General features: G+C 46.6%; 1 protein-coding gene and 1 pseudogene across 2 annotated transcripts in view; one reads left to right on the forward strand and one right to left on the reverse strand.

Annotated features, from left to right (window-relative positions):
- Nucleotides 1-26,227, forward strand: part of ASTN2 (astrotactin 2) — a 769,045-nt gene that overhangs the window by 672,397 nt on the left and 70,421 nt on the right. The gene's annotated exons all lie outside the window — the stretch shown is intronic.
- Nucleotides 23,182-23,538, reverse strand: LOC103295669 (ubiquitin-conjugating enzyme E2 A-like; annotated as a pseudogene).

A 26,227-nucleotide genomic window follows, 5' to 3' on the forward strand; every position in this document is an offset into this window, starting at 1 on the left:
TGTATGACGTTTATTGATTTGCGAATATTGTACCATCCTTGCATTCCAGGGATAAATCCTACTTGTTCATGGTGTATGAGCTTTCTGATGTACTGCTGGATTCGATTTGCTAGAATATTGTTGAGGATTTTGGCATCTATGTTCATGAGGGATATTGGCCTGTAATTCTCTTTCATTGTGTTATCTTTATCTGGTTTTGGTATTAGGGTGATGCTGGCTTCATAGAAGGAGCTAGGGAGTGTCCCTTCTTCTTGAATTTTCTGGAATAGTCTGAGGAGGATAGGTTTTAGCTCTTCCTTGGATGTTTTGTAAAACTCCCCTGTGAACCCGTCTGGCCCTGGACTTTTGTTTGCTGGAAGTTTTTTGATGACTGCTTCAATTTCTTCCATAGTTATCAACCTATTGAGATTTTTAGTCTCTTCCTGAGTAAGTTTTGGAAGGTTGTGTTTTTCTAGGAATGTGTCAATTTCCTCCAGGTTGTCTAGTTTTTTAGAATAGAGTTGTTCATAGTATTTTTTGACAATCCTTTGTATTTCTTTGGGGTCTGTTGTTATTTCACCTCTTTCATTTCTGATTTTGTTTATTTGGGTCCCCTCTCTTTGCTTCTTGGTGAGCCTGGCTAGAGGTTCATCAATCTTGTTTATCCTTTCAAAGAACCAGCTCTTGGTTTTGTTGATCTTGTGTATTGTTTTTTTGGTCTCTATGTCATTCATTTCTGCTCTGATCTTTATTATTTCCTTTCTTCTGCTCACTGTGGGCTTTTCTTGTTGCTCCCTTTCTAATTCTTTGAGTTGTTGAGTTAGATGATCTATTAGCATTTTTTCTTGTTTTTTGAGATAGGCCTGTAGAGCTATACACTTCCCTCTCAGGACTGCTTTCATTGTGTCCCATAGGATTTACAATGTTGTGTTTTCATTGTCATTCATTTCCAGGATGTTTTTAATTTCTTCTTTGATCTCATTGATAACCCAATCATTGTTTAGTAGCATGCTATTCAGTTTCCAAGTGTTTTAATTTTTAGGAATGTTTTTATTGTAGTTTATTTCTAATATTATGCCATTATGGTCTGAGAAAATGCTTGATATGATTTCAATCTTTTTGAATTTGGGGAGACTTTGCTTGTTACCCAAAATGTGGTCTATTTTTGAGAATGTCCCATGTGCACTTGAGAAGAACGTATATTCCATGGCTTTGGGGTGAAATACTCTGAAGATGTCAATTAGGTCCATCTGATCTAGTGTGTCATTTAGAATTGCTGTTCCTTTGCTGATTTTTTGTCCAGAGGATTTATCCATTGATGTCAGTGGTGTATTAAAGTCCCCTACTATGATTGTATTTATGTCGATCTCTCCCTTGATATCTTCCAGGAGATTTTTTATGTATTTGGGCGCTCCTGCATTAGGTGCATAAATGTTTACCAGAGTTATATCTTCTTGCTGGATTGCTCCCTTTAGTATTATGTAGTGGCCTTCCTTATCTCTTATTATGCCAGGCCCAAATATTAATACTTAAGTTCTGTGCCTCTGAAACAACCTAAGTTTCTATCAACTTTAAAAACCAAAGTGTGTGTGTGTGTGTGTGTGTGTGTGTGTGTGTGTCTATCTGTGTGTGCATGTGTGTGCATATATGTATGTGATTTGAATATTATTCAGCCATAAAAAAGAAGGGAATCCTGCTGCTTATGATAACATGAGTGAATCTTAAGGGCATTGTACTATGTGATTAATTCAGACAGAAAATGACAAATATGCATGTTCTCACTTATATGTGGAATATTTTAAAAAGCTGAACTCAAAGAAATGGAGAATAGAATGGGGCTGGGGGCGGAGAAAGTGGGGACTTGTTAGTTAAAGGGTACAAATGTCCAGCCCTAAAATAAACAAGTTCTCGGGATCTAATGTACAGCATGACAACTATCCTCGACAGTCCTATTTATATATTGGAAGGATTTTAAGAGAGTAGATCTTAAAAGTTATCAACACACAAAGAGGTAATTATGAGAGAAGGTGGAAGTGTTAACTAACCTTATTGTGGTAATTTCAGGATACATACATTTATCAAATCCTCATGTTGTATACCTTAAACTTACATAGCTTATAGGTTAATACTATGTCAATAAAGCTGGGGTGGAGGGAGAAAAATGATCCATAATTAGCCCCCCAAAACGAAAAGTTATATGAGAATATAAATGTCTTAATATTATGCTACTGGTTTAGCATAAAAAACAGCTGTGCTCTAACATAGTGTTTATATCTTCATTTATTCAAAAATTATTTGTTGAATGGCCCCTGGGTTCCTGAAACCTTTTGCTAGAGTTTGGAGATACCTGCATCAACAAGAAAAGGCCCAGAGGAAGGCAAACATTAAAACTGATTTATAGAATTTGTTAATGTACAGCAGTTCCCCCCACCATCCACAGTTTTGCTTTCTATGATTTCAGTTACCTACAGTCAAGCACAGATAAAAAATATTTACTGGAAAATTCTAGAAATAAACAATTCATAAGTTTTAAAGTGTGTGCCATTCTGATCAGTGTGATGAAATCTCCAGGTGTCCAGCCTGTCCCGCCCGGGATGTGACTCATCCCTCGCTCCAGCGCATCCCCGCCGTAGACTCTCCCTGCCTGTTAGTCACTCAGTAGCCGTCTGCGTTATCAGATCCACTGTCGAGGTATCACAGTGCTTGTGTTCAAGTCACCCTTATTTTACTTCATAATGGCCCAAAAGCGTGAGCCTCGATGCTGGAAATTCAGATATGCCAAAGAGAAGCTATAAAGTGCTTCCTTTAAGTGATAAGGTAAGTAGGTGCAGGAAAAAACATAGTACGTACAGGGTTCAATACTATCCGTGGTTTCAGGCATCCACTGGGGGTTTGGACCATATCCTCTATGGATAAAGGGGGGACTACTTTAAAGGAAAACCATTTCTGATGGAAGAAGTCTGACATGCTAAGGACTTGAGACTGTAGGGAAGTTGGAATGATAGGTGAACTCACCAAAGATCAATGTGAATGGAGGAGAAATTGAGGGGGAGAGAAGAGGAGGCAGGATGGGAGGTTCTGATCATCTGGGTCTAACCTTAAGGCTCTCAGTGTTTTACATAGAATGGAAGTATGTCGAAGAGGTTGACGCTCCATAACATAAGGGGCTAGACTCCCTTTTCCTTCCTTCCTTCCTTCCTTCCTTCCTTCCTTCCTTCCTTCCTTCCTTCCTTCCTTCCTTCCTTCCTTCCTTCCCTGACTTCTTGGTGACCAAAAAATGCCTGGCAGGAAGCTACTAAGAAATGTGTATTGAATGAATGAATGAGTTAGTGAATTAGTGCTATGATCAGATATCATTTTACATATATCATTGTGCTGTTACGTGGGAAATGAATTGCAAGGAGGTAAGAGAGAGGATGTCCATAAGTCATGTTTAACTGCAGCCCATTTTGGACTTCACTGGTATATGGCAATGTATAATATAGTGACTAAGAGTGAGGGCTTTGGAGTCATACAATACAGGATTCAAATCCCAGTCTTGCTACCTTTTAAGCAGCATAACCTTAATTAAGTATGTGGATTTCAGCAATTGTTTCTTAATTAACAAAATAGGGACAATAGTAGTAACTACTTATTTGATTATTGTGAGGAATAAAATTTCAAAAAATAAATAAATAAAGTGCCTGGTCCCCCATCATAGTTGCGGGCGTAAGAAAGACAGAAGAGTATAGAGGCCAGGAATGCAGATTCCCAAGGTTCTGTTACTAGCTGCGTGACCTTGAACAAGTTCCTTAAGTTCTCTGCAGCTTGACCACAGTTCCCTATCCAGAATTCATGATACTAGATGTATTTCTGGACTCAGATTTTCTTCTTCTTCTTTTTTTTTTTTTTTTTAGGAAGGTAATGCAATGCATATACCATATATTTTGTAACATCCCCACTGGGTTCTCGGATGGCGCTGCCCTGCCCCCCCCCCCCCCCTACACCCCATAATCAGATGTGTTCTTCTGTAGCTATACATCTGCTTATACAACGACACTCAGTGGAATTACAGAGAAAAGTCCATAAACAGCTCACAGCTATTTGAGATCAGAATTTGCCTCTAAATACGTTGTGAAAAAATCTGGGTGTGTGCTCCATATATCTTGATTCTCCCCACAGTAGCATTAGCATAGGACCCGGCATCGAGATGTGTTCAGCATGTGTCCGTTGAATTCTCCCCCTTCCCCTCAAATTATGTTCTTGTCCATCTGGTCAGATGAGATTCCCAAGGTCTCCGCCTTCTGAATCGGTCCCGTACGAGTAAGGTTGGGGCAAAGGATTTACACTGGAGCAAAGGCCTTCTGAGCACAGCAGTTGACACTCGTGGGAAGAGTGGCAGAGGGCTCCTCCCGCCCCCAGGGCCGTTGCACAGGGCATGCTCCTTCCTCTGTCACAGGCTGGCAAGAAAGAAGGCAGTCCAGGTGGAGTGAGAACTGTTTACTCCCCCAATGTAACCTCCACCAGGGCAACCAGGCTGCCCTTGGTTTTGTGGTTTTGTTTGTTCATTTGGTTTGTTTTGTCCATGCTCTGTTTTAAGTACAGGAATGACTGGCCCAATCCGGGTTGCCCACTTTGTAAAGTAGATGATTGTCTAACCACTGTGCTTTCTGTACTCCTGAAACTAATACTAAAAATATTGACTGTAAACTGTAATTGCAAGAAATACAAAAAGAATGACTGGCCCATAGTCGATAATACATATTTATTAAATGCGTGAAAAAAATGAATATGAATGAGCATTTACTAATGATCTATCATGTAGCCAGGCCATTTTACATCCTTTCCCTGATCCTCTTATGAATCCTACGTAGTAGGTAAGGTCCCCGTCTCTGTCTTACATCTGAGGACACTGAGGCTCAGACACGCTCCCGTGAACAGGCCCCACATCTTGGCCTCAGCCCAGGCTCGCTCTTCTGTGCCCCAGCATATCCGGTGCCTAATGGAAGGTAGTCTCCCCTGGTATCCGGCAGGTGCCAGAGGGGACTAGGATGGGGCAGTTGGCCTCCAGACTGAGGCGGAGGCTGAGCTGGGTGGTCTGAGAGAGTCCGGCCCAATCAGAACCCTTGGCTTCACTGCGTCGAGCAGGTGTGGCTTTCTCAGACCTGATACTCCTGGGCTGCTTGGGTTTACTTCCCGGAGCTGAACGTCCTGGGCCAAGGCAAGGCCAAGTCACTGGCCTGTGACTGTGGGCCCTGGTCCTGCTGGGAAATGGTCCGTGTCCTTCCATACGCTTTCTTGCTCCACAGAAGGCAAGGAGGAGGGAGCCTTATTATGTAACCCGGGCTCAGCCTCTCACTGACTGCACGACCTTAGGCAAGTCAAGTCACACTTTGCTTTTCTCCTCAATGCAGTTAAACAAGGGTGGCCGGATTTAACTTGCAGAGGTGTCGAGAGACTCAGACACAGTCGATGTAAAGTGCTAGCTTAGTTGCTGTGATACTCCTGAGCCCTCCTCAGCCGTAGCTGCCACGGCTGTTGCTGTTCATCTTGCTGTTTTATCTCAAGGTCTCCCGCTGACCAGGCTGAATTTGGGACCCGAAAGGAGTGGGGACTGTGTGGTGACAGTAGCCCGGGAGCCCCGGGAGGATGGGGACAGTGCCCTCATCTCAGTCCCCATCACAGAGGCCATGGCGCACAGAGAGCCCGGTATCACTGGCCGAAAGGTCGATCCGCGGCGGAGCGGACGTGTCATTCTATCTCTATGCTCACAGCTCCGTAGTGGGACTTAGGTAAACACAAAATCCCAGCCGCGTGCAGTCAGTCCTAGCCTCTTGGGACGTGGGCAGAGGTCGAAGCGAATGCAAGTTCAGAGCTGTTCAGGGACCAACAAGTAAAGTGAAAGGTGTGTGTGTGTGTGTGTGTGTGTGTGTGTGTGTGTGTGTGTGTGTGTCTGTCGTAGTGTTTTGTCTGTATTATCCGCGGTGCCTCTTTCATCCTGGGGGTTTATAGTTGCTCAGAGACATAGAAAATATTACTCTTGTTTACATATACTTAGAAAAAGGCTTGGGAAATATACACTGAGGTGCCAACAGTGGTTATTTTGAAGTGGGGTGATTGCAGGTAACTCTGTTTTCCTCTTTGCTTACATATACTTTCCACAGTCCCAAGTGCAGGACCATGCATTACTTAGGTAATTTATGTAGAAATGCAAAAGGGACTCCACCTAAGAGCTCCCAAATCATAGCTCTTTCCCTTCTTTACCAACCTGTGTTTTCCTTGAGGACAGTTTCCACGCGGCAAGGCCCTGTCTGAGTTAAGGGCAAGGAGGGCACAGAGAAAAAGACGGTGACCATCCGTGCCGAGGCATCTAGGAAGCAGCAAAAGAAGGAAAGAGAGTATCCTTCAGAGGGTGCTGAATGGGCTTCTGTTCTTGCTGCCCACCACGCTAAGTGCTGTAATTACACTCTTGTTTAATTCACCCCCACATACTGCAAAGTTAGGCATGACTCTTACCATTTCACAGAATGAAAGACTGAGGCTTAGAAAAAGTAAGTCAGCACCCACCCCCCAGTCACAGAACCAGGAAATAGTAATCACACAGACTGAAACACTGTGCTTGTAACCATTACGTCCCTGAATTGAACAACCCCTAGTCACACCCTGTGGTGCCTATATTTACATATCTCCTCATCTACATTCATCGGTGTATATTTATATTTTATGCATACACGATAGCTGTATGATGCACATGTATTTACTATTTACATGCAAGTACACACTCACTCATGACTTTGGCTTCCTAGGTGCTTACAGGTAAACAATTGGGTAAAGTGGGGGAAAACGATCTCCCCGTGTAAATATGGCCATACATGTATATGCTTATGACCCAGAGTTACTGCATTAAATTTAGGGAGATTAAGTCTAGGACTCTCCCTCCCTCTTCATCTCTCCCCCTTCTTTTTCTTCTCTTTCTTCTCCTCCTTTGAATATCAGCAGAATGCATTGTCAGACCCAATTTGGAAAAGCCCCGTGGAAGCAGGTGGCTGAGGGGTCTGGGCTGGCGCATCCTTTCAGCACCCTTGGGCGCTTCTGAAGGGCCCTGGCACTTAACACCAGGCTTGGAGGCCTCCAGACTGGGCACCGATGAGGCAACACCGGGCCAGGGATGCGTAGACACTGCTCCACGTCTCTCGGGAACTTCCAAGCAAAGGCGAGGGGGGTTCAAGCCCCCCTCCAGACGCTCTCTTCCCACTTTGTTACAACTGTTTCTTCCAGCTTTCTGTTTTTGCTGATGAAATGCGAAGTACCTGCAGGGCAGAGAGGGCATCGGGAAGGTTCTCCGCTGTATTTGAATACCTAGCTCTGAGCCGCGCTCCTGGTAGGAGTTGAATACAGTGTTGCCGAATGGGTGAGCAGCTGGAGAAAGAAGTAGATCCTTTCTGCCCAGCCCGGTGCTGCCTGTGCTGAGAGTTTATGAGGCAGCCACGGGACGGGTCAGTGAGTCACAGGACTGGCAGCCCCTAACCGGAGATATAATTTTCATTATCGTGGGCAATAATCGACCCCTCCCCACGCCCCACTCCCTGAGGCCTCTCCCCAGTGCACAGCCAGTAGCTGCTGTCTTTCGGCAGTTGGGTTCAGGGTGCAGATTTGTGTTTTGTTTTTAATTCAGTTGACTCCATTTACTGTTCAGTGCATGTGGAATCCGTGGAGAAATCCACCTCCCTTCCTCTCCCCCTCCCCCTCCTGAGCTGGGAACCTCTCCCTCCCCGGGTCTTCAGAGTGCTCTGTGGTAGCTGACCTGCAGGGCGGCCTCAGGGAAGGGTCTGGGTGAGCTCGGGTGAGCTGGGGACCAGGGGGTGGGGTGGGAGGGGGGACGGGGACAGGAGCTGCAGGAGCTGGATGGAGTGTGCTAACCGGGGAGAGGGGAGAGGGAAGCCCACCCCATCCCACTGCAACCCGGCAGTGGGTTGTCCTGGTTTCACCCTCTTGATCTGCTCTATTTCAAGCCGCGGTTGGGGGAGGAGGGTGCAGGAGAAGGGGCCTGCGTCGGGGCCTGACTGGCTCTGGCTCCGAGATTCCAGCTGCACACGAGTGGGCCGGCCTCACACAGCTGGCCTTGCCTCTCTCCTTGGCCAGGGCGCAGAGAGGCCCCGGCTGGGGAGCTCGGAGGAGTCACCGGGCCTCAGCCTCTCGCTGGGGTGGCGTCTGGGCAGCTGCGGGCTGTTTTCTGTGGCCTGGACAGTTACAGGGCACTAACAGTTCCCAGACCTGCTTCTCCTCTTTCTGGGCAACGGGGTTGAGGAGAAGAAACGCTCCTGAACATCTGGGTATCACTTTACCCAAATTCATTTTCCTGGAAACCCAAACCTGGTTTCCCTGAAAACCAACGTGCATCTGAGCCCCTGAAGGTTATTGGGGCTGGCCCCCTCGGTGGTGGGGAGCGAGCTCTGGAGCCCCAGTTCCCCTCCTCAAAGGACCCCGCAGAGTCTTCAAGCACAGTCGCCCCTGCTCCGCAGGCAAGCATCCGTCTCCCGATTTTGTCCTCCCTGGGATATTGTTAATTTACCGTGTTCTTCTTGAAATCGACTCACTTCTTTTCCATTATTTTTATTTTTGGTCAAATCAATGATTTCAGAATGGAAATGTATGTCACTACCAGTAAATGGAAAAGCAGGATTACTCACCATACTAGAAGACAACCCCCCAAAGACAATACAAGGAAACAAAGCAGTTTTATATAATTCTAGACATATGCTGTTGCCTCTGGAAGGTTCTGAGCTGGGGCTTTGTTTTGCCTCTTTGAAAGAGAGGAGGGTGCAAATGTGCCAGAATTGTCACAGACATCAGCACTACACCAAGCCCTTCTCCGTGACTGGATTAGAAGGACTGAGAGAAAACTGGAACATTCTTTATTATTTTCCCCATTAAATGATTTAATCTGGGTGCATCCCACACTTTAGTAAACACCGTGTAACCCAATAGAATCATTTTTACCAGAGGCCGGATCCCAGTCACACTGTAAATCGGTGACAATGGTGGGATTAGACCCAGGACACGGGGCTTCACAGCAGATTCTCCCCAGCCCTTTAAACACATGTCAGCTGAGCCCTGGCCGGGAGCACAGTTGGTTAGAGTGTCATCCCAATACACCAAGGTTGTGGTCAGGGTACATACAAGAGTCAACCAGTGAATGATAAATAAGTGACACAACACATCAATGTTTCTCTCTCCCTTCCTTTCTCTCTGAAATCCTATATAATAAAGAGGTAATATGCAAATTGACCATCACTCCAACACACAAGATGGCTGCCCCCATGTGGACACAAGATGGCCACCACAAAATGGCCAGCAGGGGAGGGCAGCTGTGGGTGATCAGGCCAGCAGGGGAGGGCAGTTAGGGGTGACCAGGTCAGCAGGGGAGGACAGTTGGGGGTGACCAGGCCAGCAGGGGAGGGCAGTTGGGAGACCAGGCCTGCAGGGGAGGGCAGTTAAGGATGACCAGGTCATCAGGGGAGGGCAGTTAGGGGCAATCAGGCCAGCAGGGGAGGGCAGTTAGGCATCGATCAGGCTGGTAGGGGAGTGGTTAGGGGGTGATCAGGCTGGCAGGCAAGTGGTTGGGAGCCAGCAGTCCTGGATTGTGAGAGGGATGTCTGACTGCCCGTTTAGGCCCTACCCATTGGGATCAGGTTTAAACGGGCATTTGGACCTCCCTTGAGGGGTCACAGATTGGAGAGGGTGCAGAAGGCTGGGCTGAGGGACCCCCACCCCCCCATGCATGAATTTCGTGCACTGGGCCTCTAGTCAATAAATAAATAACAACTTAAAAAAATAATAAAATTAAAGTAAAATACACCATCACATTCTATAAAACAAACACATACATCACCTGTCCTTTATGTAGGAAACTGTTTACTTTTTAGGAGTGGGGTCTCATCTGGGAAGAAATCTGTTAGGAAAAAAAGATTGTATTATTCTTATTTTTTTTTGTACCATGACATTGTGTCTGTGGTTTGTTAAGACACATAATAGGTTTTCAGCATTCTAGCTATCACTTCATATTTTTGTACCCTATTTAAGAAGCGAATTCGAATTAAATGGCTATTATAGTGATAAGGTAATCTGTGCAAAATTATAAAACTTGAAGTCAGTCAGAAGCACACTGAACTTTGATTATTCGTAGTTTAACCATTCATTCCATGCTCGTTTAGCAATGTACACCTCTACTTACATCCACCTGTCTCACGTAGAAGACCCTTTGGAGCCCAATATCCTGTCTGTCTATGACTTTTGCTCAAGGTCATAGAATCCAGGGACACGCCACCCCAGTGAGAGGCTGAGGCCCTGTGACTCCTGAGGCTTGAAGACTCTGGAAGATTTTGTAGGAGAGGGGAGAGAGGCTCTGGTTTTGTTGAGTGTCAACCATGTGCCAGGGCTGTGCTAGGGAGGTAGGTGCTATTATCCGACCTCAGACCCAGAGCAGAGGAGACTTGGCTGAAGCGCTTTGTCCGAGTCGCTCCGGCCTGGGCAGGTAGACCTTGGACTTGGGCTCAACACTTTCTGATTCCAAAAGCCAGCACTCTTTCCACTGCCTCTCAGAGCCACATGCTCATAAGCATTTTGGGGGCAGACAATTCTGCTCACACCTGCTCCCCATTCTCTCTCTGTGCCCTACATAGAGTGCGGCTCAGGAAATACCTGCTGAGGGTAATCGTGATGTGACCGATGAGGGAAGTTGAGGCCCAGAAGGGAAAAGCGAAGGAAGTCAGCACCGACCCGTGGCCCAGTGCGCTCTGACCTAAGGCTCCTCGGAGCTGAATGCTCGGAACCTCTCAAGTTGCATCTTTTTATATCTCTTTAATTTGGGAACTAAAATGAAGTGAGGTGAGACTGGTTATTGATCAGTCTTGTTTTAGAGTCCAAGGCAGACTCTCCGGCTTCCTCCCCGGCATGTCTGCAGACTCAAACCAGCAGGCTGTTAAAAAAAAGAAAAAGAAACATTTAAAAAGGAAACAGGAAAGCACAGAGAGGGAGGGGACTACCTGCTCTTCAAGAAGAGGTTTGCTGAGCTGGACTTCTCTTAGGACTGTCAGCAGGGGACACCCCCAGCTCCGTCTCGTCTCATCTGGCCACACCCTTGGGCACTGCCTCCGCCTTCTCTGTACTGGGCCACCTGCCTTCCACCCTACAGCCCCCTCTCCCTGACCCCGAGGGAACCTTTCCCATTCTCTTCATGACACAGATAATCCCATGGATTTCCAAGGGAAGCTGTGGCGGCTCCCCAGGAGCCCGTGACTGCCCTGCAGAGGCTGGGGTACCCCTTTCCTGTGCCCGTGACAGCTTGGGCCAGAGTGGACGGCCCCAAACCTGGTCCCAGGTGATTCCGAGTTCTTCCTTCAAGCCCCGGGCTGGGTGTATCACCCCAGCACACACAGCAGAGCCCCTTAGCTAGAGGGACATGGATGTGGGAATTAGGAAACCGAGGGTTCAAATCCAGTTCTACCGTGGCTGCTGCATGAGTTCCAACGAGTCTCCCACTCTCTCTGGTTCTCAAAATAAGGAGCTTGGACCACATCAGTAGTTTACAAAACTGTGTTATTAGAATCTGAGCGATGCTATAAAGCATCCCAAGAGCCATCCCAAGGGGGACATGTGAGGCCAGATAGTCTCTATGCCCACTCACCTCTGTTTATTAGCAGAGTGTCTTATCTTTACCTGTTGGTTTTTTCTCATGAGATCTTATTAGGAATAAATGGTTTTCTATTTAAATAAAAGGGTTTGAAAAAAATGCATGTTTCCTTAGATCACTGTCAGCTGAGACAAACCCCTCACCGCCCCCCCCCCATGCACATGCATCCACTTTCACACAAACACATGCACACACTATGCTCCCAGAGAAAAGAAATGAAAATGAACAAAACATATTATTTTCCTAGTAGTATGCCCATCAGATGATAGATTAACTGACACACGGGAAGGAAGTTGACTAAGAAAATGCTTTTCTCACTTACCACGCCTTCACACATTCCACGAGGGAAGAATCTTAGAATCTTTGGTGTTAGAAGAGTCCAGTGGGCCAAGTCTGGGAGGACAGGAAGCAAGTGTAATGGATGCTTTTGTTTTTCTGAAATTTATTACAACCAAGGATATGTCTATGAATATGTATATGTGCATGTGTATGTATGTAAATGTGCATATGCATGTATGTGTATACGTGTATTGTATATGTATAATGTATATGGCAGACTATTTCAAAACCGGTTGGCCTTATCATTATGGATAGAGCCACAAACTTGGGTAGACATCACCTTGACTCCCCTCGTTCTCCACAGCTCTTCCTAGCTCTGATCCTCCACCTGATGTCCTACCCCTCATTCTCTGCTCTCCAGGCTCATGGAACCACAGTGCTCCAGGCAGAGAGGAAGTCTAAACTAGAGTGATGGCAATGAGGACAGAGGGATGCTGGGAGGTAGAATCTATGGGACAGTGGAGAGGGTGAGGGAGTATGTATGTGCTGTGTGTGTCTGTGTGTATTATGTGTATGTGTCTCTGGTGTGGGTATATGTGTGTGATCTGTGGTGTGTGTGTGAAGTATATGGGGTGTATGTGTGGTGTGTGTTTGTGTGTGGGGTGTATGGTGTGTGTAGTTTGTGTATGGTGTGTATGAGGTGTGTGTATGTATGGTGTGTGTGTACATGTGTGATGTATGTGTATGGTGTGTGTGTGTGTGTGTGGTGTGTGTGTGGTATGGATGTGTGTGTAGTAAGTATGTGTGTGGTTTGTGTGTGGTATGTGTATGTGTGTGTGTGGTGGGAGGTTGCTGGAGAAGACTGGACTGGCAGAGTGGATATAGACTCTGAGGGTTGAGCCAGGACACTGACTGTTGTTATTGGGGCCAGTTTCCCAAATGGAAACTAATGGAGGAGAAGAAGGAATTCTGGAGGGAAGGAGATACAGTAAAGATAGAACTAAGTCCCAAAAGATTCCAGGGGATGGCTCCCAGGACCTGAGCCCCTGGGAGGGGCTGGCTCCTGGAGGAGGAAGGGTGGGCTGTCCTCCCCAGCACTCCTCCTCCAGGCAGGGGCCCAGGGTAGACAGGGCAGGAGGCCAGGGAGGGCGAGGGCAGAGGCAGGGAAGGGATATAGACACTGATTCACTCAGTGTTCGCATAGAAGGTAATTCCGAGGAAGGGCAGACCAGGCTGGGAGGGGAGAGAGATGACTTAGATCAGGGAATGGGCTAAAGCACCCTCTGTGGTCCATTTACATCACAATCGCCAGGGTATGCATTTTAATAATGCAGGTTACTGGGTTGACCTCAAAGCTGCTGAGTCAGAATTTCTGGGAATCCTTACTTTGTTCACACTCCCCAAGTGATTCCATGTCTGCTCACCTTTGAGAGTCACCATGATTGAGACTCTCCTTGGGACGATGAAACCAAATAACCTTTCCCCAAAGGGTTCTGCAGGCCCTTCTGCCCTCACTCCACACCTGGCTTCCCGAGAAAGGCAGAGCAGGCAGGGTCTCCCCGAGTGTGTCCTGCAACCCTGAGGCCCACAGTTGGGTCCCCTTGTACCCAAAGGGAGACACACCCACTTCTCGTCCTGCAGGCAGAGCCCCAGAACTAGACCAGGCACCTAGAGTCAGGAGGGTCCCAGTTCTAATCTACCCTGGCCAGGCCCAAGCGAGCCTACATCAGATAGGGTTTTTCTCCCATTTTAGGGCCAAGAAATTCTATCTCACAGGGCTATTAGGAGGAGGCAGTGAGATCTTGAGTGTGAAATTACTTCAGAGCTGCCAGCCTCAGTTTCCCCACCCAGGAGATCAGGAGAGAAGGAAGAGCAAATAAACATGAACCCTGCAAGGCTGCAGCTGTGCGAATGCTGTTAGTGCTCTTCGTTGGGCCTTGATTGACACTCAGGTCTGTCCAGAGTGCGCAGCTCAAGCCCAGAGACTTTATATAGAGTAAATCTGGTCACCCCGGATTTGTGCAGGGGTTGTCTGGTGTGTGGTGTGCGTGTGTGTGCGTGTGTGTGTGTGTGTGTGTGTGTGTGTGTGTGGTCTGATACAGAAGCGCAGGGTGCCAAGGGTGGCCGAGGAGGGTCAGGACACTTGATATGGAATCTTAGAAGGTGGAGGGAATCATTCTGATGGCGGTGGCCGGGGGAGCATTTGGAAGGAGTGGGATTCAAAAAGGGACACCCCTTTGAGATTTTAAGTGGGGGTTGGAAGGACGCCTGTGGGCTCAGCAGGACAGGAGGATGGGCGCACCATAAGCAAAGGAGGTGGGAGCCTTCCACTCACATCTGGTCTTACGTGTGGTGGGGAAAGCATGGAGGGGAATGCAGAGCGAGGAGCTGTCACAGGAGCAAAAGGGGCCCGAATGCCATGCTGGGTAGGGGTGTGTGGGAAGGGCACCCAGCAGAGGTGTGCATCAAACTGGGGCCTGGAGGCGGGAAACACAGGCCTGTTTCGGAGTCGCCCAGCTGGTGGCATGGCGGGAGCACAGGGTCCCCTGCCCATCTGTTCCCTGCCCGTCGCAGGAATCCCTCCTAAAGGTGGTGGGGTCCTCTCTGCTGGGATCACCTTGCCAAAGAGCATCCATCCTGCCTGTTGCTCGATTGAGCAAGAGGCTGGAAGCTGGGTGAGGAGGCAGCAGCGGTACCTCAGCCCGCCCCACGCAGGGCTGCCACCGGCCTGGGGCACCAGTGGGGATGGGAGTTCCTGCCCAGATTACCTTCACCAAGTAAGCACCCTGCAGCCAAGAGTGGCTCAGAGCTGCCCTGGCTCGGGGCCTGTCCTAGGGGCACACGCCCCTGCCCTGGCTTTTCTCCCTCTATTTCTTCTCTTCCATGTACCCCCCTTCCCCTCCCCTTGGCTTTCTTTATTTTCCTTTTACTTCTTTCTCTTCTTCCTTTTTACAATTTGCCCTCATCTGCCTCTCCTTCTTTCTTTACTTTCAGCTTCTCCCTCTCCCTCCTTTGTGTCCTTTTATTATCCACGTTTTGTTATTTGTAATGAGACTCAGGAGAGCAGGTTTAGACCAGTCTCCCTGTGACTCGCTGGAGGGCATTAAACTCCCCCTTCTCTCTGGGCCTCAGTTTGCCTGTTTGTCCAGGGAGGCAGTTTGATTAGATGGTGGTTTGAAACGAAGAGCCATTGGGATGTCTCCTTCTAGAATTCTCTGCTTCTGCTCCTTGACCTCTTTCGTAGAATCTTTCCATGGCAGAGTCCACGGGGCTGTCAGGATTCATTTGGGGCCGAGGTGGGAGAGTAGGAGGAGAGCACCTGAGGACCCGGGCTGCTGGCTACAGTCACCTTTGAGCTTCTGAAAACCTGTTGCCCAGACCCCATGTCACACCCATCAGAGGAGAATGTATGGGCGTGGGGCTCAGACATTCATTTTGACAAGTTCCCGGGTGACTCCCCTGTGCAGCCCTGGTGGACACCTACTGGTTTAGAAGAGGCTGCCTTAGTAGTAATAATAATAATAATAATAATAATAATAATAATAATAATAATAATAAGAAGAAGAAAAGAAAAGGAAGAAGCAGAAGCAGACTTTTGGTAAAGGTGGAGGAACTGAGGCCCTGAGTGGGGAAAAGGACATGTCCAGAGTCACAGAGTGAGGTGATGCAGGGTGAGTTGGAGCCAGAAGCGAGATGCCGCCACTAAGCAAATGTCACCATGGGCGGGGGCAGCGGGGCCAGGAGAGAGGGCGGCCTGGACTCTGCTGGAGCCTGGCTTTGGGGCAGCACCCAGACACAGCCCCATTAAGCCAGGAGGGCCTTCCGGGAATGGCTTCTGGCTCCAGCTTAGAAAACAAACAGAGTGCTTTGGTTTTCTCTGGCGGAGTCCCCAGGTGGGAGAGAGGGAGGAGAGCACCTGAGGACGCAGGTTTGCTCTTCTCCCAGGCAAAGTGGGGCTGCCAGCGTGGGAGGATGGAGACAGGTGGGCAGAGCCACTTGGGAGGGTAAGCCGGGGAGTGCGTGACAACAGCAGCTGCCAATGGGCTGTCCGAGAATGCACTCCTCCTCCCTGGAGCTGAGGCCTGAGTGGAGCACGGGGCCTGGCACCTCAGCTGCAGGTAAACCTTATGCCTTGACCTGCCTCCCAGTAGACCCTCTCGGGGGTATGCAAGCCTCACTCCTTCCTCCCAGGCGACAGGCATAGTGGCAGGAGATCTGGGTTGGGACCTTGTTACAGCTGCTGTTTATTGAGCGCTCCCTACACGCCAGGCGTTATGATGCCTTCTTTCTATTTTGTGTGTAACTCTCATGTGGGTTCTTCACTGCTCACTGGGGCAGGGGTGATTGGATGGCCCACTTCACAGAGGAAGGAACAGGGTCAAAGAAACTGTCTAAGGCATACAGCTCTGAAGGTGCATGGCAGGTGCAGAACTCAGGAGCAGGTTTGCCCGATCCAAAACCCAGCCTCTCAGCCACCGTGCAATACTGCTTGCATACAGATCAACAGACTTGAGTTCGAACCTCCCCTCCTCGAGTGTCAGGCCGAGTGCCTGAGGCTTTCACTGACCTCTCTGGGCCTCAGCTTTGCCCTGTGTAAGCTGATGCGCGTCCTGCCAATTTCACATGACTGGTGTGAGGATCCAGTACATGCAGGTTGGACATGAAAGAGGTTAGGAAACAAAAGAGAGCTACACAAGGTGAGAGATTACTGCTCTTATCACCAAACACAGCTGTGTCTGCACCCAGGGGACCACCCTCACACGTACACCTGTCCACACTTGTGACCTTGGCCATCTCCAGCAACCTCTTTGGTTCCCAAGGACTCAGGTGGAGGAGCGGAAGGGGGAGAAAGGCAAGAATAAGAACCTGTTTATAAAACACTCCGCATCTCTCAGATGAAAGCTTCCAGATAAATACCACATAAATAAAACCTCAACGACATAATGTTGTGCCTGCCCTCTCCAGCCAGCGTGGCTGCTGCTGATCCCATTGAAGCCAAGGGCAGCTGGGTGAAGTCCAGAGAACAAGGACTTCTGCGTCATAGTCACTGGAGTTCAACTCCTGCTCCCTGTCCCCCGCCCACCTGCTGGTTGCAGGGACCGGAGGCTGGTGACTTAGCCTCTCTGAACCTCTATTTTCTCATCAGAAAGTTGGGAATACAACACATCTATCACCTAGTTGCTACAAACAAATAACAAGTGCCTGTACATATCTCTGGACTAGGACTCAACACATGAAATATTATTTCCCTCTTGATGAGCCTGGCTTCCCCATTCTACTGTAATGTTCCAAAGGAGGAACTGTGCTTCATCTTAACACATTGTGGACGGATCACAAGAATTCTCGCTTCATATTACACAGTGTTTTACAAAGTATCATACTTTAACCCTTTGCACTCACTTGCTTTTTTCTCAATTCCTTTATTCTACTCGGAATTTAATTTTTTAAATACCCCAGATTTTACAAAGTGCGGCAGTAGAAAATAAAAAAAAAACAAAAAACAAAAAAACAAAGTGCGGCAGTAGAATAAAAAACTGGAGTTTCTTTTCCTACAAACTTATTTATTTGGATTTTTTTATATTTCAAATTATTGATACATTCAAAGAGTAATTTTAATCTCGACATCCGAGTGCAAAAGGTTAAAAAGATATTAGCATGTAATAAATAACTTCAAAATGCAATGGGTATTTAATTTTAAAGCGTGCCTTTAACATTTATGTAAAACATTTTTTGTACTCGTTCAATAGAAACTTATTTGGCCACTGGGTAAAGCTAGCAATAAAACTACTGGTCCGCAATGGGTTAATATGATGGCACATATACTTAACAAATATAAACTCCTGTTCTTTAATTCTCTCGGAGTTGCTCCATCTTTATACTCCCAAGCCAAAGCTCAGACCCATGCCTGTCTCTGATTCAATATATTACTCAACTAGAACAGGGAGCCTGGAGCTCAGGACTCCTGACTTGTCCAGATGCTCAGGCTCTGCTGCTTGTCACTTGTCAGCTCACATCTCTGAGACTCAGGTTCTCCATCTCTGAAACGGGGAAAGCGTCCCTCCTACACACCTAGGAGGATCATGTATGATGCCACCAGGGAAAAATCCTTTGCACATTGCAAAGCATTTGGCAAGCAGAAGGGCATGTTGCAAGGGAACTCATTGTCTACCAGACTGAGATGTTTGACGGTGTCATTTCTGCTGGGCTCTGGGCGCCCGACCCCTGGTCCTTGCACACCATCATCTGAGACTCAGTGTCTCCAGCACTTTGGGTCAGAGGACTCAGGCATCAGCCCCACCCCTGCTGTCCCAACGTCATTGTCATCAGAATGTGCTCGTGACTTCTCCCATGCCCTGCAGTCCTGGCGTCTGAAACCCTGCTCAGCTGTGGACACTAGGAGACCAGGAGTTGAGTGTGATGTCCTGCTCTGGAACCCTGCTCTGTTTAGTGGAAAAGGAAGAGGTTCCAGGTGCGAGCAGTCATGAGCGCTCATGCTGTTAGCACATCTCACCCCACAGAGCAATGCAAGTGGCTTTCCTAAGGCTACTCAGTAATCAGGTCTATTTGGCGATAGTGTTGCATCCTATTTATCTCTTCATCCTCACTGCCAAGCACAGTGCCTGGCCTGCACCCTGTATTCAGAGAATGTTTGCCAAATGCATTCTGACACCAACGGCATGTGCATTTGCTTAACATTCTTTCCCCGCTACAAATTGGTGAGTTGGAAATTGGATTTTAAGAAAGATACAAGTTGATTATAAAAATCTGTAAATCATGGTTTCAGATATGTTCCTTGGAGCCTAAGGATCTGTGGCTAGACCTCAGGGGACAGCGAGCTGCGCTGTGGAACAGCTGATGAGGGTATAGGGAGAGTGTTGGGTGCAATCAGATGTCCCCACTCCCATCTGTTCTCATACAGGATGTGTAAGTAAGGCGTTCCAGAAAGGTAGGTTCTACTGCTTTGACATGTTTGAAAAATGACTGGTTTGATGGAATGAGAAGGGGTTGGGATACCCCAGATTAGGTGCAGAGTGTAGCCTGGTGGTGTGTGTGAAGACTCCAAATGGCAGTTCATTCTCCGATTTGGGTAGTGATGCTTTCTACATATATCTTTAGGCGCTTCCGCAGGCACATGTGTGGAAGTTGCAGAAGCTCACTGGCATCTAGCCATGCTGGGGGTCGAAACTCCAGGCCCTCCCAAACTCTCGGTTCTTTTGAGGACAGCCCTCGGCCCCCAGCGGGAGGCCCCCTGTGCCAGGTCTGGTGTCCCTGGCTGCGAGTTGGCACATCTGGGCCAGCAGCTGCTGGGACAGCCCAAGAACCCGGCAGTCCCAGAGGCTGCAGGGGAGCGAGGCCCATCCGTGTTTGCTCAGGCATCCGGGGAGCCGGGAGCTGGGCACTGGCATTCCCATCGAGGGTCTTCTGGCTTAGATTCCAAAACAAGCAAGGGAGGGTGTTTCTGCGCTGGGAAGAGGGAGTCATGCCCCTCCGAGGCATTTTTGTGCCTCATGACTTTTTATGTCCTTAAGACAGCCACAAAAATGTCTCTCGGCTTCATCTGCTTTGCCATATTTCCCACTGATTCGGGGCCTGGAAAATTGCTGTTGTATTTGCGCCTGTGGTGTAGTCTAGAGGCCTGGCCCCTAGTACCTGATCCAAAATGTGACCTTCAGCATCAGAAGTATAAGAGGTCTCCCCTGGTCAGGGTGGCTCAGTTGGCTGAATGTTGTCCCATGCATCAAAAGTTCACCTGTTCAATTCCTAGTCTGGGCACATGCCCAGGTTGTGGGCTTCATACCCAGTTGAAAGATATGCAGGAAGCAACTGATCAGTGTTTTTCTCTTTCTCTACTCCCTCCCCCTCTCCCTCTCCTCTTCCGGTCCCTCTCTCCCTCTCTCGCCTTCTCCCTCTCCTCTTCCTCTCCCTCTCCCTCTCTCCCTCTCTTCTCCTTTTCCTCTCCCTCTCTCTCTCTCCTCTCCCTCTCTCCCTATCCTCTCCCTCTCCCTCTCTCCTTCTCTCCCTCGCCCTCTCTCTCTCCTTTCCTCTCTCTAAAAAAGATAATCAATTAAAAAATGTTTAAAGTCTAAGAGGTATGTATGCCCTTACAGTGTTCCAGTGCAAACTTGTTACTCCTTAAAAATAATCACCTAAATAACCCAATACCAAAAAATGTGTTAACTATCAGAAATGTGGTAGACTTTGTATCAAAACTACATGAAATCTATGTAAATAGAGGAGCCTGAGTTATCCTTCACTTTCCTGCTGGGATGTGTCAATATAGCAAATCACCCATAAATATGGAAAAAATAACCGGTGGACCATTTCAGGGAAAGACCTACCACCATCATGTCTAAGATACCCATACCCTGTGTCAGTTTTAGATGATACACACTTTGTGTGCGTGTGTGTGGGAAAGGGTGACGGTCATAGGTGAGTTGGTTGATGAGACATGGAGGGCTCTCGTTCCCTCCCTTGTCCTCCCCCCATTATCTAGAGACACTCCATGTTCATGCAGATAACTGCTCCCCAGATAGTGCACGTTCCTCAGAACGTCTGCCTCCGTGCAAGTTGCAGGGTTGATTCATCACAGCGGACTCTGGTGTTAGCCATGACGTGCCCCTGGAGAGTTTTGAGTGCAACCCCCTTAATTTACAAACAAGTCCTTTTTGGCAGCTTCTTCCCAAGAGCTTCTGCGGGGAATTTGATGTTGCTAACCCATTCCCCATTCTCTCTGTCGCGTTCTAATGGGGGAAACCACAGGGAAGGGGCCAGTCATGCCCTCCAGGTCACGCTGGCCTTGTGGGGGGCAGTGACAAAGTCTGCCCTCCAGGTCCTCATCGGTGCTTGTGCACCGAGCCCCGTGGCTCAGCGGAAGGTGCCAACAGGATCCTCAGAAGCGTCCTCTCGCAGTCACAGATGGTTCTGGGGCCAGCGGGTCTGTCAGCGGGTCCCACCAAGGAGCCGGGAAGCTTCTATCAGCTCCAAATTCACATGCGAGAAAAACAAAATTCCATCGTAATGTTGACCATCTGTGGATGAGGGTGACTTTTCAAGAGAGGCCACTGGAAAGGGGGACGAGGAAAGCAAAGACTTTCGTCTTAAGGGAACAGGATCGGAAAGGGATCGCTGGTCCAGCTCGGCAGCATAGGATGCGGCATAGTGTATGCTAGTCTACCTTGTTCAGCTTCTGTTTTTCATGCAATTTCCAGCTTCTTTGTTTTTTTAAAAAATGTTATTTTATTGTGGTAAGAAGAGTTATCATGAGCTCTGTCCTCTTAGCAAGACTTTAAGTGCACAATACAGTGTTGTTAACTATAACTCCTTATTGTACAGCAGATCTCTGGGCCTTATTCATCTTGCAAAACTGAAACTTTAGGCCTCTTTATCTGTAACTTCCCCTTTTCCCTTCCGCCAGCCCCTGGAAACCACCGTTCCACTCTCTGTGTCTATGAGTTTGACTATTTTGGGCACTGCACATAAGTGGAATTATGCGGTATTTGTTCTTCTGTGACTGGCTGCTTCCCCTTATCATAATGTCCTCAAGGTGCATCCATGTTGTCACATTGCCAAATTCCTTTGTCTGTACATAATGCCTCATTGTATGTATATTCTACAGTTTCTTTATCCATTTATCTGGTGATGGACATTTCGGTTGTTTCAATATCTTGGCTATTGTGAATCAAAGCCACAATGAGCTATCACCTCACACATGTTAGAATGGAGATTACCAAAGGAACACAAGACAACAAGTGGAGAAATCAGAACTCTTGTACATTGTTGGTGCGAATGTAAAATGGTGCAGCTGCTGTAGGAAGCAGTATGGAGGCTCCTCAAAAAATGAGAAATAGAACTACCATAGGATCCAACAGTTCCATTTCAGGATCTCCAAGAAATAGTAGCAATCCTATGTCCTCTTAAGCTTCCTTTTCCTTTATGACAATCTGTTTCAAAACTATGCCATAATCAGCTGAAGAGTGTGTCAGTCTTCTTTTATGCTATAATCCCAGAACCCATGACTATGAAGAACTTTCTTCATTTCCTTCAAATCTTTTCTATGCACCAAAAAAAAAGTATGAGATGGTCCTTAGAATGCATATTTAGTTGAGCTAATAGTCAATCTAAATTAGCTTCAAAAAGGCAATATTACTGTCCAACACATATACTATATGGCCTTTTTGTACATTCAAAATATAAACACGAAGTTTATTTCAAAAATAATATTCTTAAAACAGCATTTTGATGAATGGCACTGATGAAGGTCTTTAAGAGCTTCAAAACGTTACCCCCTTTTTTCCCCTCTTGAATCTATAACTTGGCTTGGTTCATACTTTTCTAATTATTCTTAAAGTTGACAATGAGCTTATATTGCTCTCAATGATCTTCAGCCCAAAATAATAAACATACTAACTTGAATTGATCTGAATTGAAAACAACTTATTAACTTAAAGTGATAGGACTTATTAGGCTCCTTTATAGACAGCGGATCTTAGAGATCTTATAAACCACTAAAAGTTGCCCTCGCTGGTTTGGCTCAGTGGATGAACCACGTCGGCCAAGTCTTTCCTTATACTAGTAGTATTGCAATCATTTTGTTAAAAATAGTATCCCAGTCATCCAAGCTATGCAGAAGCACCACGTGTATAACAACTCATTTCAACAGCTTCTTGTAAACTATGGTAACAGCATACTGCCCCAAAGCTGGAGGTGAGATGCGACAGAAAAGGAATTAAGTATTAGTAAATTTTGCTTGTAACCCAGGTACAGTAATTTGATCTTGTAGAGGATTATTTTTATTTTGTTTTTTATTTTTTATTTGATGTTCAAGGAGCGGTAGAAAGGGTAGGAAAAACTCAGTGAGGGAAGGTGGAAACAGCACAGTACTTTGCTTTTAATGACGCTGAGGAATAGGAAGGTGACAACCACATCCATATACACTGAGTGGCCAGATTATTATGATCTCTGAACGCATAATAATCTGGCCACTCAGTGTACTTCTCTTGAGTACCTCATTTATTTGATATCAAAGATACTATAAATCGTGCACCTGATCAGTTTTCCCCTTTGCACTGGCTGATAGAAAGCTCAGGGCAAATAGGTGGTTGATCTCCAGCAAAAGTCTAGAATACTTTTGGTACCCATTTGAGATACAAATACACTGAGTGGCCAGATTATTATGCGTTCAGAGATCATAATAATCTGGCCTCTCAGTGTATATTTTTCCTATGCCTTGCCTCTTCTTTTGCTCACCCAAGTCAACAATCGCACCAGTTCTGTTCTACCTTCGCAGAAACACAGCTTCCATATTCCCGCTTGTTCTGGTGTAGCTGGGAGGCCTGGCTACTTGCTGGACTATTGGGATTGGGCTCATCCAGTAGACACAGTAAGGATGTAGAAATGGGAGACGCATCCTAAGGTGGACTCCAGCGGTTCTGAAGTATGCCCAGACATATACTACCATCTGCACAGACATGCGGATGAAACATCTCAGAGACAAATGTAACCGTAGGTGGTTTATTTGGATAGTCCTCAGTGAATTCTGTTATAAACTTACATGTTCCATCCTCAAATGGGGTCCCTTCTGGCCCCCAAATAACCGCATTCCAAACCATAGGTTGTTCTTGGATGGAGCCCCACCAACTCTGGCTAGAGGATCTCCTGTAACCTCTTGAAGTCCAGTCATCTGCCATTCAAAGGATAGGGTCACCTAGAAAAACCATGCCTAAAACAGAAGTAGAGTGACAGAATGCATAGAGCTCACAGTGTCTCATCTATTATGGATCCCGTGTGTGTGTGTGTGTGTGTGTGTGTGTGTGTGTGTGTGTGTGTGTGTATGCTGTTTATATATCCAAGCAACAATGACTGTAAGCATATATACCAACGTGCTATCCTAAGTTGTTGGTGTGTATGTGTGTTAGGTCTGGCAGATTTCTATTTCCATCTTTTTTCTTAAATTTTCTGTAACAAACACTTTACTTTTTATAATGAGAAAAACATTTTAAATTATGTTTAGTAGAATTAAATTTCGTGATGGAAAAGGACATTGCACGTTTATTATAGAATGGGAATGCAGAAACAGGAACACATCACTCAGAGCTCTACCAGTATGAGATAATCAGAATATCTGGCATATTTCCTTCCCAGACAATGCATATTCTTTATATAATGGAGAACATAATTTTAAAAAATTCCTACCTCTTTTATTACATTGTGAAAGCCAAGTCTTCCCTTATAGTATTGCAAACATTTTAGTGTCTGTTTAGTGTTTTATAGCCCAGATTTTATTTACCTTTTCTCCAGTGTTAACATTTTAAATTTCTCACTTGCTTTGGAGACTGCTCAAATAAACACGGGTCTTTGCCTGTTAGACACAAATAATCTTTTATGAAAAGTCTGGTAACTGAAGGAATCCTGGAACTACTGGAAAAGATGTGCTTCTCTGGCAGAGCCTGGAGGCCAGTCTCTTCTTCCGTTTTGCTTCTTTTCTTTTTGAAAGTCTTCTCTCTTCCTGAGCTGCCTCTGAGGCTAGTGCGTCCCATGCCCCGGGTGGCGCCCTGCACGCACATCAGGGAGCCACCTACAAGCTGGACAATCGCACCCCCAGGGGAACTCACCCAGAGGCCAACGCCGTGGCCCAAGCTGTTGGCCGGGGTGGCGAAAACAATTTGACCACAGGCCCGGAGTTTTTCCCTCTTAATGTGTTATTTCATTCCCTCTCAGCTCTCTGGGGATCCGGGCTTCCTAGAGGAGTAAGCAATGAAATCTACAGATAATCAAGGGAAAGGTGCAGGAAATCGTTTTACCTTTCTCAGCGCATTTCTTTCCGTGGAAGATGCATACAGACAGATGTGGCAGTGTCCTCTCCTCCTTACTTTTCAAGCCTGTGATCTGGGGCAGGATCTAATGAGCGGTGAATTTCCCACCAGACATGAATAGAAATTTAGATTATAACTGGAACACCTGAGAGCCACGAGCATCCTTGGAAATAAGTCCGCTGTGGAGAGAGGAACGCTTAGGGATGGAGAGGGTAAGGGATATTTCACTGCTGGTCACTGACTGGAGAAAGCAGCCTCAAGTAGCTGAGGCTCAAATGCTGTATTTCATCCTATCGAGAAGCCACTTTATTTTAAGTGCCATTAAGAAAGAAAAGAAAATGCTGCCAACGGAACTATACCCCAATGCTTTCTTACCTATTAACTGTTTAGACGTATTAGAAGAGTTTATTTATTCTAATTATATTTTTACAGTACATCACTCCTGTGATATAAAAGTAAAATACATGTTTACATATCCATGAAACTTCTTCATGTCCACCTTCTGCCTGCCTTTTCTGATTCACTTTTTGACTCAGGGTCATTGAATTCTGGGTTTTTCCACATACCATTGTCTCTTTACTAGCCAAAGGATTGGTTATGCTCTATTTCTCCCCCACCCCTCCCCCATGGTTTTTTAAAAACAGTTTTATTGAGATATAATGCACACACTATACAATTTGCCTGTTTAAAATATATAATTTTATAGTTTTTATTACATTCATAGAGTTGTAACTATCATGACAATCAATTTTAGGACATTTCCGCCCCCATGAGCCTCCACTCTCACAGTCCTCGCATTTCTCCAGTCCTAAACTAACACTAATCTCCTTTCTGTATGGATTTGTCCATTCTGGACATTTCATAGGAACGGAATCTTACAATAGGTGGTCTTGTGTATCTGGCTTGTTTCATTTAGCATCATGTTTTCATGGTTCATCCATGTGGTAGCATGTTAAAAGAAGACTCCATTGTTATCTCTGGAATTTTCCTTTAAATTCTAATGTTGGCACTTTTATCATCTTACCAGTAGTTGTCAGAGAAGGCTGTCAGACAACAGCTGGGACTCATGTTCCTTCCACGATTAGTTCTTGAGTAGTTTGTGCCCTGAAACACTGAGGGTGTGTGTATCCAGCTGACCTACCAGGAATGGCATCCAGGCTCACACAGGTGCACACAGTGAAGGCTACTGCCTGGCTGGCGGAAACCACTCCTGCCTCAGCATCACTTGTAGGACGCGTCTCAATGTCAGCGCTATTGAAAGTATTTCAGAATTGATAAAGCATGGATTGAAGGGATAGTAGAAGTCACAAGTCAAACACCAGAACCGGAGCATAAATCCCCATAGGACCACGGTTCTCTGTTCTTGGGCGAGGATCACCTGGAGAATGTTTTTCAATATGAAGTCACAGGTCACAACACGGAAGATCCCTTTCCAATAGGGCTGGCTTGGTACCAGGATCTATCTATCTTTCTCTCTTTTTCCTTT

Source organism: Eptesicus fuscus, chromosome 15, assembly GCF_027574615.1.
Source record: "Eptesicus fuscus isolate TK198812 chromosome 15, DD_ASM_mEF_20220401, whole genome shotgun sequence".
In the NCBI taxonomy this organism is placed as follows: domain Eukaryota; kingdom Metazoa; phylum Chordata; class Mammalia; order Chiroptera; family Vespertilionidae; genus Eptesicus; species Eptesicus fuscus.